The sequence below is a fragment of the Nicotiana tabacum genome, chromosome 6 (genome assembly GCF_000715075.1).
Source record: "Nicotiana tabacum cultivar K326 chromosome 6, ASM71507v2, whole genome shotgun sequence".
Taxonomy (NCBI): Eukaryota; Viridiplantae; Streptophyta; class Magnoliopsida; order Solanales; family Solanaceae; genus Nicotiana; species Nicotiana tabacum.
Window position 1 is genome coordinate 23,502,513 of NC_134085.1, and position 13,277 is coordinate 23,515,789.

Sequence of the window (13,277 nt, forward strand, 5' to 3'; positions counted from 1 at the left end):
TTGCGGGATCGCTCCCTAATTCACCTCCATTCGACCTTTTTGGCACCGATTCGGCTCTATGAACAACTTTTTGTGATGGCTCGAGCTCGATCCTGCTCGATGCACGGTTCTGGTTTTGGAGTTATGCTATTGCATCTTGTTGAGTCTGCAACATTTCGAATATCATTCGAAGGCTGATCCCGCCTTCTTCACCACCCTGTGTGTTCTGATCGGCTGGTCAAACGCCTCTGCGGATGCTACTTTCAGGATCGATGGCCAAATTCCCATTAATGGCAATATGGGAACTAACGTCGACTGGGTCTACGACCGGGGCTCCATTGAGGTCAACTGGAGGTACTCCATTTCTTGGGGCAACTATGTTGTCATTCTCACCATGAAGACCAAGGCCATTGTCTGTGTGTGTGGGCATTGCTTGAGAGTTTGACATGCTGATCCTGGAATCAAAAGTACTCACAAGAACAAGTATAAAATAGTGTGTGTTACGAAAGTTAGTACCAGACAATCACTACTATCCTTAGCGTTTACCCTAAAAACGGATAACAATTGAATTATACTGTGGTTTTAAAGACACATGATTTTACTTGGTACAAACTGAGAAAAATGCAATATTGATATTAAAATTAACTGAAAATAAGAATAAAACAAACCAAATGAGATAAGCAACTTTAGCCCCCGAGATAGGTTACCCTCGAACCAAAGGAACGAGCAAAATGATATATGAAATAAATAACAGAGTATTGAGAGCTTAGAGAATAGTATATTGCTTTGAATTGCGTGAATATATTGTGCATTACAAATGATCAGACCCCCTTTATATAGTAGGGGAGTCCTACCTTTGGTACAATTCTAAATACAGTAAGAAATCCCATGATTAGCTAATTAATCGGCCTCTTCTTGATATGTGCCGAGATTTCTGCCGTGATCCTCGTCCGATTGCGGATATTTTAGCGTTCCGTTATTTGGCTCGGGAGGCCTTCCTCGATCTTGCTCGGACTTTATCCCGCTCGATCTCGGTCTTGGCTGATCTCGATCTCGATTGGTCCTTGAGTCACGAGCTTGGCAACCTAACTCCATGCCACGGTCCGGTACGACATGGGGTCGAACCTAGGCCTGTCATGGCATGGTCTCGATTAATCATAAAAAAGGGCAAGCCCGATTTTGACCGTGTACAAGCAATTTTACTTTTATAAGGGGTTTATGGTTTGATTTTGAGAATAGACATAACCCTTATATTTATATTTGGGTAAGGTTTCAACTATCTAGGAAGTTTAATTAACAAGGGATGTATTTATAACATATAAACATTACAAGGGTACTTCAGGTGATTCACTTTGAAATTAATCCATACATTAGTATCATCATCACTTTACATTTTTAAAGATATATAAAAATAAAAGACGAGCAGTATTACTCTGTTATTCCGTACAGAAGCATCACGTTGTACCGAACAATCTCATTAGTCCGGCTTTGAGAAAGGGGAGTCGGGGAGTCCACCTATAAACTTATCCAAATGACACTTTTGCCCCACAATAAATATCCTAAAAGGGGTAAATCTGGTTTCGTCAGTCCCATTCCAAACTTTCCCTTTAATCGAAGCTCCGTCGCCAAATTTTTTTCCAACGCCACTGCTAGTACCGTCGCCGCCGTTGCTGCCGAGGTTTCTCCCGCCGGCGTTTTTCACTCGCCTTCTCCGGCGGTTTCGTTTTCTTTTTCCGATTAAGGTTAGTCGGATAACTTCATTACCTCTTCTCCCCTAACCCTTCGCTCCCCGTCCGCCTGTAAAGTCTTATTTTTGCTATTTTTCTTTTTTTATAAAATAAAATTTCTACTTTGCATGTACACGTTAGATTCGAAAGTTCGGACTTTTATCTTTTTCTTTTACGCGATTATTTATTTTTTTACGTTTTTTTTGTGGAGCTTTTATCCTTGCATTTGAACTCCTGTACGAAGAAGTCAAAGATCCTTATTTTTTTTTTCAAGTGTGAAGGACTCTTATTTTGTGAAAACTTTGATCTGAGCTGAGACAAGGGGTAGTGGGTAAAGGTCATGCAAGTAAAATCTTTGAGTTGTCACAAGTTTTTGACACTTTTTTTTTGACAATGGTGGTGTCCGAGGCCAGCTTGAACACACCTCGGAGAATGCACTGGTTGTGTTTAGGTTGGCTGTGTTTGACTGGTTAGGGAGTTTAAGAAAGAAAGAAAGATTTTTGCAGCTTGTGGTCTAAACAAGTCATAAATATTTGTTGGGCTATAAATTATCTTATTACGGGTAAAATATGAAGTTTGAAGTTAAATTATTTCTTAATAAGTATGACTGTCTTTTCGGAGCAGACTAAAAGGAAAGTATGCCACAAAAGTTTGGATGGAGTGAGTACGCATTAACTCTCTACTCAACAATGCATAGGCATATGAGAAGAATTAACCTAGTGTAATCTCTGATGTGATTAGTACCTTGATTCTCAAGTTGTTAGTCCAGCTCTTCAATCATTAGGTCACCCCGTTCGAGTTCTTGGCACTCCTTTGTAAAAGGTCGCTTTGGACAGAGTAAAATGCATAGTATCTTGGGCAATCCTAAGATAGGGTTTCCCCACAATGAAGCCGCCTAGGTATTAGGATTTCTTTTGAGCATGTATGATCCTGGAGTACCATAAGAAAGCTCCCCCCACACCAAGCTGACAGAGAGTTTCTGTAGGACAAATTAGAGGAATAGGGGCCTCTTATCAGCTGCATGAATCTCAAGATGAAGAACACATGCCTTCAAGAAAAAAAATGATGGATGAGGCTATGTATGGCCCCCTCCTTTCTATGAAGATGCCAGAAGGGTGTAGGTCTTTTACTTCGGGGCAAAAAGTATATAAAGGTCCAATCTTTTAGTGCAACAAGAGTAAAATGCATAGTATCTCGGGCAATCCTCTTATCAACTGCATGAATCTCAAGATGAAGAACACTTGCCTTTTTCAAGAAAAAAAGAAAGATGGATGAGGCTATATATGGGCCTCTCCTCACTATGAAGAAGCCAGAAGGGTGTTGGTCTTTAGTCTTTTACTTCGGGGCAAAAAGTATATAAAGGTCTAATCTTTTAATGCAACAAGAGTCAAATGCATAGTATCTCGGGCAATCCTAAGATAGGGTTTCCCCACAATGAAGCCCCCAAGGTATTAGGATTTCTTTTGAGCATGTATGATCCTAGAGTACCATAGATGAAGAACACTTGCCCTCTTCAAGAAAAAAATGATGGATGAGGCTATATATGGGCCTCTCCTCACTATGAAGAAGCCAGAAGGGTGTTGGTCTTTAGTCTTTTACTTCGGGGCAAAAAGTATATAAAGGTTTAATCTTTTAATGCAACAAGAAGGCTTATCCTGTTCATATGGTAAGAAAATAGTTGCAACTAGTAAGCTATATGGATATTCATCTTGATGGAGAAGTCCTCCAATCTGGAATTCTGAAGCTAAAATCAGCAGAAGAGCCGAAAAGCATAGCGGTCCACTTCTTCCGCTCAATCATGACTGATAAGCAAATGTCTAGATGCATGCTGTAAAGCATCCCCTCTTCTGTTAAAAGTGCAAGTTTGAATATTTGGATCTATGGTAAGCACCGCTAGATGTAAATTTTCCCACATATCGAGCATGGGCATTTGGAACATCTGATCTATTAGATTCAGTAACAACCTGGGGATACTCCGTTCGTCGAATTGCTTATCTCAATGCCATTTCAGTTATTTCTTTTATGCCATTTCAATATAGCTCCCATGTTGTCTGTCATATCTTTAGGAAAAAAGAGGAAAACTAGGCCTATTAGGGCCATTCGAGACGAACTTATTGCAGCGGAGGGAAATGAGGACACATTTCAAACCAGTAAAAAACAGTGATATTGCGAGACCAATAACCAGAAAGTCCTCTTCTTAATAGAGCCTGCGTTCAATAACCCAACCTAGCAACAATGACTGCATATTTCTAGGTCAAGCAGAATGTTCCTTTCAATTTGATAGGATATTGCTAAAACCAATCTATTTTAATGGTTTGTAGACGGACTCCTTGTTCAAAGGTGCAAATTTTGCAGTTCTTTAAGCATAGATTTTTGATGTGTGCCCTTTTTATATTTACCTTTGGATGGTCAGAGCATTGCCCATAATTTGTCATGTGAGGCTAATTACTTTGTTTCATCTCTTTTCTGATTTCAGACTGATTCTGCTACTTTGTGTGTTCGTTTTAATTCCTGGTGGCTGTTACTTGGCGTATCACTTTCTTATCGTCACACTTGAACATTCAAGAATCAGAAATTTGTAAGGATACACATAAAAAACCTGGGCATTTTTAGTACAAGTTAGATCCATTGCGATGCAAATACTATATTTTAACTTTAAGCATCTAAAGAATGTCATAAGATCTGGCATTTGATGCCCTCTAAGTCGGGGGATTGTGATCCTTCCAGATCTGATTCATTAATAAAGTCACTTCTGAAGCAGTAGTATAATAATTACAAATAAACCTAGAAACCATAATAGAAGTGAAAAAATCATGACCCTTTCATTTGACTCTATAAAAAAGAGAATTTTTTAACTAAGTCTAAACCATAAGACACTTATAAGGAAAAAAAACTAATAACATAACAACAACGATAACAGCAACAACATATTTAGTATAATCCCACATAACGGGTTCTGGGGAGGGTAGTGTGTACGCTGACCATACCCCTACCTTGTGGAGTATAGAGACGTTTCCAATAGACGCTTGCCTTAGGAAACAACCTCTCTGCCCTTTTTGGGGTAGGGGTAAGGTCTGCGTACACTCTACTCTCCCCAGACCCCACTAGTGGGATTTTACTAGGTATGTTATTTTACTCGGCTTAGGAAAGCATAAGCACCACATTAATGAAAAGAAAAATAAGAAGGGACACCACAGAGAAGCCATGTAAGATCAGCATAAATAACAACAGGATATTAAGATGACCGAAATGCAAGAAACAACATGTAGTCATAGAAACCTAATACCAACAGAATGCGAGAGTACGTACTAATACTTCCGGTATGAACAATCTAGACTAGTTAACCTACTACCCTATTCCTCGACCTCTACACCTTCCTATTAAGGGTCATATCCTCAGTCAGCTATAGCTAGGGGTGGCAAATGGTCGGGTCGGGTCGTTTATGGGTGGGTCGAAAATGGATAATGCAAAAACAGATAAATTATTTGACCCGATCCAAATTTAATATAGATAAAAAACGGTTAGCCGGCGGTCCATATTATCCATGACTTCCTGAATATGATCACTTTTGGGAGAATTCCTAGTCTCTCAAACTTGAGGAACCCCCAATTTGAGGCTTTACAAATGTAAAAGTTAAACCCATTAGTTATCCATTGGTTATCCATTTTCTAAGTGGATAATATGATTCTTACCCGTATTTGACCTTTTTTTAAAAGTTCATTATCCATCCTATATTTTAATGGATAATATGGATGGATAACTGTTTTCTTTTAATCATTTTGCCACCACTAGATGTAGCGGCGGCATGTCTTGCCTAATCACAATTTTTCTTCGGCCTACCTTTACTCTCCCTCTCCTTAGACCCTCCAATGTCAACCTCTCACATCTCCTTACCGTTGTGTCTGTGCTTCTCCTCCTCCTCACATGTTCAAACCATCTAAGCCTCGCTTCTTGCATTTTGTCCTCAATAGGGGGCCACACCCACCTTGTCCTGAGTAATTTCATTCCTAATCCTATCTAACCTTGTGTTCCCGCACATTCATCTCAACATTCTCATTTCTGCTACCTTTATCTTCTGGACATGGGAGTTCTTGACTGGCCAACACTCAGCCCCATACAACATAGTCGGTCTGACCACCACTCTATAGAACATACCTTTATGTTTTGTTGGCACCTTCTTGTCACACAAAACACCTGAAGCAAGTCTCCGTTTCATCCATCCTGCCCCAATACGATGTGTACATCTTCGTCAATCACCCTATCCCCCTGTGTATAATAGACCCAAGGTACTTAAAACTTCCTCTCCTAGGGATGACTTGTGAATCCAGTCTCACCTCGCCTTCCACTCCCTGAGTTGCACCATTGAACTTACACCAAGTATTCTATCTTGATCCTGCTCAACTTGAAACCTTTAGACTCCAGGGTCTGCCTCCACACCTCTAACCTTGCGTTAACACTGCCTCACTCTCATCGGTCAGTACAATGTCATATGCAAATAACATGCACCACGGAACCTCCCATTGAATGTGGCGTGTCAGTACGTCCATTGCCAGGGCAAACAAAAAAGGGCCGAGTGCCGACCCTCGGTGCAACCCCATCATGACCAGTAAATGGTCCGAGTCCCCTCCCACCGTCCTCACTTGGGTCTTTGCTCCATCATACATGTCCTTAATCGTCCTAATGTAGGCAACGGGTACACCTCTAGCCTCCAAACATCTCCACATAACCTCCCTTGGGACTTTATCGTAAACCTTTTCTAAGTCGATGAACACCATATGCAAGTCCTTCTCCCTCTCCCTATACTGTTCCATCGATCTTCTAACAAGGTGAATAGCTTCTGTAGTCGAACGCCCCAGCATAAACCCAAACTGGTTTTCGAAAACATACACACTCCTTATCCTTAGCTAAGCAGCTTGATACCCGATAGTTGTTGCAATTTTGAAATTCACCCTTGTTCTTGTACAAAGGAACCATCGTGCTGCACCTCCACTTTTCGTGCATCTTTTTCGTCCTAAAAATGATATTTAAAAAACCTAATGAGCCACTCCAAGCCCGCCCTGCCCACACTCTTCCAAAACTGTCGGGATTTCATCCGGCCCGGTCGGCCCCTGCTCATCTTACACATAGCCTCTACGACCTCCTCAACTCTAATCCGCCTACAATTCCCAAATTCACAACGACTAATAATATAAATATTGCAAAAAAGAGTGATTTTATGAGTGCCAACAATTTTAGAACTTAAAGATTTATGTACTTATTGTTTTTTGATGGTTTCAAGCTCAATAAGATTCACATTTTATGACCGCATGCTTATTTGGTTTTATAATCTTAAATAATACTTCCTCTAATTTACTATTTCGGTGTTTTGGTAGCTGGACATTTGTTTACACTCGATAGTAATTCTACCAAGAAAAAAAATTAATAATTTCAAGCGTGGACTTTAACTTACCGAACTAACTTAGTAAAGTAGAAATCATTAGGTGTGAAATACTGAAACCATATACTGTTTCATGTGTATTTGAATGCTTAGGGACTTTATCTTACTTCCTAGTTCCTATGTCTTCGGGTTTCGTGGCGCTATGAGAATTCAGTGAAGTCACTTCATCAATATATTGTTTCTTGTAGTTTGAAGTAGCCACTTAATTTTCTAAATTCCTTTTGCTTTTTTGTTTTTTCTTTCCATTTTAGCACATTCTATCTAGATGTAGGATGAAGGTGAAGTGGGTTGAGAACCTGAGGTCTCAGGTTCAAATCCTATCGGAGAAAAACACATTAAAATATTTCTTCCTATCTGTCCAAGCCTTGGTGGATAGGGTTACCTGGTACCTGCTGCGGATGGGAGGTAGCAGGTATTCTGTGGAATTAGTCGACGTGCGTGTAAGCTGGCCAGACACTACGATTATCACAAAAAAAGAAAGTAAAGTAAGTGTCTTTTTATTCATTGTATAGTCGAACACAACCATTAGATACAGAGATATTGAGATTCATGCAGGAAGATTACCTGAACAAAAAAATTAGGAACATTGTAGTTTAGCTGAATTACTGGCTTAGAGACATCATATGGAGCTCGTTGAAGAGCTTAACATTGGTATTCCGGTTGAGGAGGTGATTTAGTTCTTTAAGAATATTGTCACGCCCCAAACTAGGGGAGGCACGACTGACACTCGATACTGTATTCGATCGAGTTAGCCACTAAACATACTAGCTAACTAAACTGGGCCCAACAGATCGAGCAGCACAACATCTGAAATACTAAGCCTGGACCGTTAAAGTCATGACCGGAATAACAATAAGCCATATAAACAAAGGTAGACGAGCCAAAATAATAAAGTACTAGTTGGCCGACGAGGCCGCGATTGGAGGCATACATGCCTACACACATATATATACATGTCAAGCCTATGGGTTGGATATTGAAAGCTGCAAAAAGAAACCCAGAATACTGTGTCCACAATAGCTTTTAAGAGTGTCATAAGCACTGTCGGAACAAGGCCCCGACTATACCCAAACTGTACACAAAAGTAATCATCCTATGAAAGCTCCAGGAAGAGGTGGAGCTTACCAACTCACAGCTAAACCCCGAAATCCTAGCGGTGGGGTCGATCGGAGTCCCTACCTGGACCTGCACGCACGAAACAAAAATGCAGTGTCCCCAGGCAACGGGACATCAGTACGAATAAAAATGTATTGGTATGTAAGGCAGAAAGTAGAATCATACATAGCTGATGTAAAAAAAAGTAATAGAGATACCATCTGACACTGAAACTCTTATAGCCTCCATGACCGACATCCGCCCTTATAGTAATCAATTATGCATGGTATGCTCGTGTCAGCGTATGTCGTGAATACATATATATTGATGCAAATGCATGACATACCCAACCAAATGCTAGCAATGGCGGTCTCTCCCGATAGCTAACCGGTATCATATTGCCAACCTGTGGCCATCTGTACAATATATATAGTTTTTCGGGCAGATAGGCCCCTTACCTCCGATTATAGCTCGAAGTCCATGCATAATATGCCATGTATGATATGAACTTTGAATGCACATAATAGGCCATAACAAGAACTTAGCCTATCTTGGCTCATTGGTACTCTTATTCTCATGATCTCATAATCACCTTCGTATCGCATACAGTTGTCTTGTGTAATCTCATATGTTTTCTTTGAATAAATAAGCTTGAAAACTTAACTCGACTTTTAGAAAGATAACTTAACTCTGAAGATGTTCATTAAAAGCTTAAGGTGCTTCACTTAGTCCTTATACCTGATTTCTTGATAATTAGCAAAGGAAAGTATATCAAAAATCAAGTGTTTTAATAGTTTAAACGTAAAATTTATATTTGAGATTTTTGGAAATCGATGTGTCACTTTAGAGATTTTAAAATATATTTTAACAATGAAGAAGGACTGATCGTAAACTAAATGCCTTTATTTTGTTTAGTCACACAACCCAAAGACGAATAAGAATTCATATATATAGACATATGGATAAGAAAACCGACAAAATGACATATATAGATGTCGAATACCCTAATTAATTGAACGAGTGGAATATCAACCTAATAGTATCATGAAAATACTTCAGCTACGATCCCAATGCCTTTCACAGAAGGTCTTTCTAGCAATAGAATAGTAAAATATCACATTTGACGTCTTAAGAATTTCCAAGAATTCGTGCAAAAAGGAAGGACGGAGCTTAGCCTTAACATACCTTTCCAATGAACGTCCGAATGCCTGTAGTTCCTTCACGAAAGTTGTTCCTTACGTCCTAAGCTTCGCAAACACTATATATATGCAGTTTATATGCACCTATAAATAGTTCATAATTGAGTTTAAATTGGCAGATTTGCCATATGGCCCTAACTTGACGAAACGTCCGTAGAACTTTGTAAAAACGATCATAAAAGAGTCCCAAGATGATTACCTTGGAAAATCAAGTATAAAGCCTGAAGAACCAGCAAGAACAACAAATTCCTATCTTCCAAAAATAGCTCCAAACACAGCTAATAGAAGGGGGAAACGATTGCAAAGCGTAGAGATTGAGTTTCTAGGCACGGGGACAAACTTTAACGGTAGAAATCGTTAAAAACGTACCTTAATCACTCAAGAACACCATGGAACCCTTTCTTCAGCTCTCTCACTGTTTTGGGACGAAAATGAAATGTTTTTGGGTCTCACAAGTCGGATTTGCCGACTTATATCACTTGTTTGACCCGACTCGGTTCGCGACCCGGTTTCAGCCTGGATAGTCTGAGGTAAAACAGTCATAACTTTTTACTCCAATGTCCGTTTGATGTGAGGTTTTTTTGGTTGCGAACTAGACTTGTAGACCTTCGATTCATAGGTTGTGGGTCCCATAACTCATTATATATTGGGAGAAATGATCTGATAAGACTAAGCCATATAAACAAAGGTAGACGAGCCAAAATAATAAAGTACTAGCTGGCCGACGAGGCCGCGATTGGAGACATACATGCCTACACACATATATATACATGCCAAGCCTATGGGCTGGATATTGAAAGCTGCAAAAAGAAACCCAGAATACTGTGTCCACAATAGCCTCTAAGAGTGTCATAAGCACTGTCGGAACAAGGCCCCGACTATACCCAAACTGTACACAAAAGTAACCATCCTATGAAAGCTCCAGGAAGAGGTGGAGCTTACCAACTCACAGCTGAACCCCGAAATCCTAGCGGAGGGGTCGATCAGAGTCCCTACCTGGACCTGCACGCACGAAACAAAAATGTAGTGTCCCCAGGCAACGGGACATCAGTACAAATAAAAATGTACTGGTATGTAAGGCAGCAAGTAGAATCATACATAGCTGATGTAAAAAGGTAATAAAATACCACCTGACACTGAAACTCTTATAGCCTCCATGACCGACATCCGACCTCATAGTAATCAATTATGCAAGGTATGCTCGTGTAAGCGTATGTCGTGAATACATATATATTGATGCAAATGCATGAGATACCCAACCAAATGCTAGCAATGACGATCTCTCCCGGTAGCTAACCGGTATCATATTGCCAACCTGTGGCCATCTGTACAATATATATAGTTTTTCGGGCAAATAGGCCCCTTACCTCCGATTAAAGCTCGAAGTCCATGCATAAGCCATGTATGATATGAACTTTGAATGCACATAATAGGCCATAACAAGAACTTTTCCAATCTTGGCTCATAGGTACTCTTATCCTCATGATCTCATAATCACCTTCGTATCGCATACAATTGTCTCGTGGAACCTCATATGTTTTCTTTGAATAAATAAGCTTGAAAACTTAACTCGACTTTTAGAATGATAACTTAACTCTAAAGATGTTCATAAAAAGCTTAAGGTGCTTCACTTGGTCCTTATACCTGATTTCTTGATAATTAGGAAAGGAAAGTATATCAAAAATCAAGTGTTTTAATAGCTTAAACGTAAAATTTATATTTGAGATTTTTGGAAATCGATGTGTCACTTTAGAGATTTTAAAAATATACTTTAACAAGGAAGAATGACTGATCGTAAATTTCTCTAATAATTTTTCTAAACTTTGGGTTAAATGTATCAGATCATTTCTCCCAATATATAATGAGTTATGGGACCCACAACCTATCAAATTGAAGGTCTACAAGTCTAGTTCGCAACCAAAAAAACCTCACATCAAACGGACATTGGAGTAATAGTTATGACTGTTTTACCCCGGACTGTCCAGGCTGAAACCGGGTCACGAACCGAGTCGGGTCAAACAGGTGGTATAAGTCGGAAAATCCGACTTGTAAGACCCTAAAACATTTTATTTTCGTCCCAAAACAGTGAGGGAGCTGAAGAGAGGGTTCCATGGTGTTCTTGAGCGATTAAGGTACGTTTTTAACGATTTCTACCGTTAAAGTTTGTCCCCGTGCCTAGAAACTCAATCTCCACGCTTTGCAATTGTTTCCCCCTTCTATTAGCTGTGTTTGGAGCTATTTTTGGAAGATAGGAATTTGTTGTTCTTGCTGGTTCTTCAGGCTTTATACTTGATTTTCTAAGGTAATCATCTTGGGACTCTTTTATGATCGTTTTTACAAAGTTCTACGGACGTTTCGTCAAGTTAGGGCCATATGGCAAATCTGCCGATTTAAACTCAATTATGAACTGTTTATAGGTGCGTATAAGCTGCATATATATAGTGTTTGCGAAGCTTAGGACGTAAGGAACAACTTTCGTGAAGGAACTACAACCATTCGGACGTTCGTTGGGAAGGTATTTTAAGGCTAAGCTCCGTCCTTCCTTTTTTCACGAATTCTTGGAAATTCCTAAGACGTCAAATGTGATATTTTACTATTCTATTGCTAGAAAGACCTTCTGTGAAAGGCATTGGGATCGTAGCTGAAGTATTTTCATGATGCTATTAGGTTGATATTCCACTCGTTCGGTTAATTAGGGTATTCGACATCTATATAGGTCATTTTGTCGGTTTTCTTATCCATATGTTTATATATATGAATTCTTATTCGTCTTTGGATTGTGTGACTAAACAAAATAAAGGCATGTAGTAGTTACGATCAGTCCATCTTCCTTGTTAAAGTATATTTTTAAAATCTCTAAAGTGACACATCGATTTCCAAAAATCTCAAATATAAATTTTACGTTTAAGCTATTAAAACACTTGATTTTTGATATACTTTCCTTTACTAATTATCAAGAAATCAGGTATAAGGACTAAGTGAAGCACCTTAAGCTTTTTATGAACATCTTCAGAGTTAAGTTATCTTTCTAAAAGTCGAGTTAAGTTTTCAAGCTTATTTATTCAAAGAAAACATATGAGGTTCCACGAGACAACTGTATGCGATACGAAGGTGATTATGAGATCATGAGAATAAGAGTACCAATGAGCCAAGATAGGCTAAGTTCTTGTTATGGCCTATTATGTGCATTCAAAGTTCATATCATACATGACATATTATGCATGAACTTCGCGCTATAATCGGAGGTAAGGGGCCTATCTGCCCGAAAAACTATATATATTGTACAGATGGCCACAGGTTGGCAATATGATACCGGTTAGCTATTGGGAGAGACCGCCATTGCTAGCATTTGGTTGGGTATGTCATGCATTTGCATCAATATATATGTATTCACGACATACGCTTACACGAGCATACCATGCATAATTGATTACTATGAGGTCGGATGTCGGTCATGGAGGCTATAAGAGTTTCAGTGTCAGGTGGTTTCACTATTATTTTTTTTACATCAGCTATGTATGATTCTACTTTCTGCCTTACATACCAGTACATTTTTATTCGTACTGATGTCCCGTTGCCGGGGACACTACATTTTTGTTTCGTGCGTGCAGGTCCAGGTAGGGACTCCGATCGACCCCTCCGCTAGGATTTCGGGGTTCAGCTGTGAGATGGTAAGCTCCACCTCTTCCTGGAGCTTTCATAGGATGGTTACTTTTGTGTACAGTTTGGGTATAGTCGGGGCCTTGTTCCGACAGTGCTTATGACACTCTTAGAGGCTATTGTGGACACAGTATTCTGGGTTTCTTTTTGCAGCTTTCAGTATCCAGCCCATAGGCTTGG

At 39.6% G+C, this 13,277-nt stretch overlaps 1 protein-coding gene across 2 annotated transcripts in view; it reads left to right on the forward strand.

Moving 5' to 3' along the window:
* Nucleotides 1-1,564: 1,564 nt before the first annotated feature.
* The window catches only part of LOC107780070 (protein PHOTOPERIOD-INDEPENDENT EARLY FLOWERING 1), a 35,281-nt gene continuing 23,568 nt past the window's right edge, over nucleotides 1,565-13,277 (forward strand). Inside the window, exons 1-2 of one of the 2 annotated variants that reach the window (XM_075254620.1) lie at nucleotides 1,585-1,721; nucleotides 13,049-13,108. The gene's annotated coding sequence lies outside the window, so the exon portion shown is untranslated. Of the gene's footprint in view, nucleotides 1,722-13,048; nucleotides 13,109-13,277 lie in introns of both variants that reach the window. The other variant, XM_075254619.1, reaches the window with a different exon arrangement.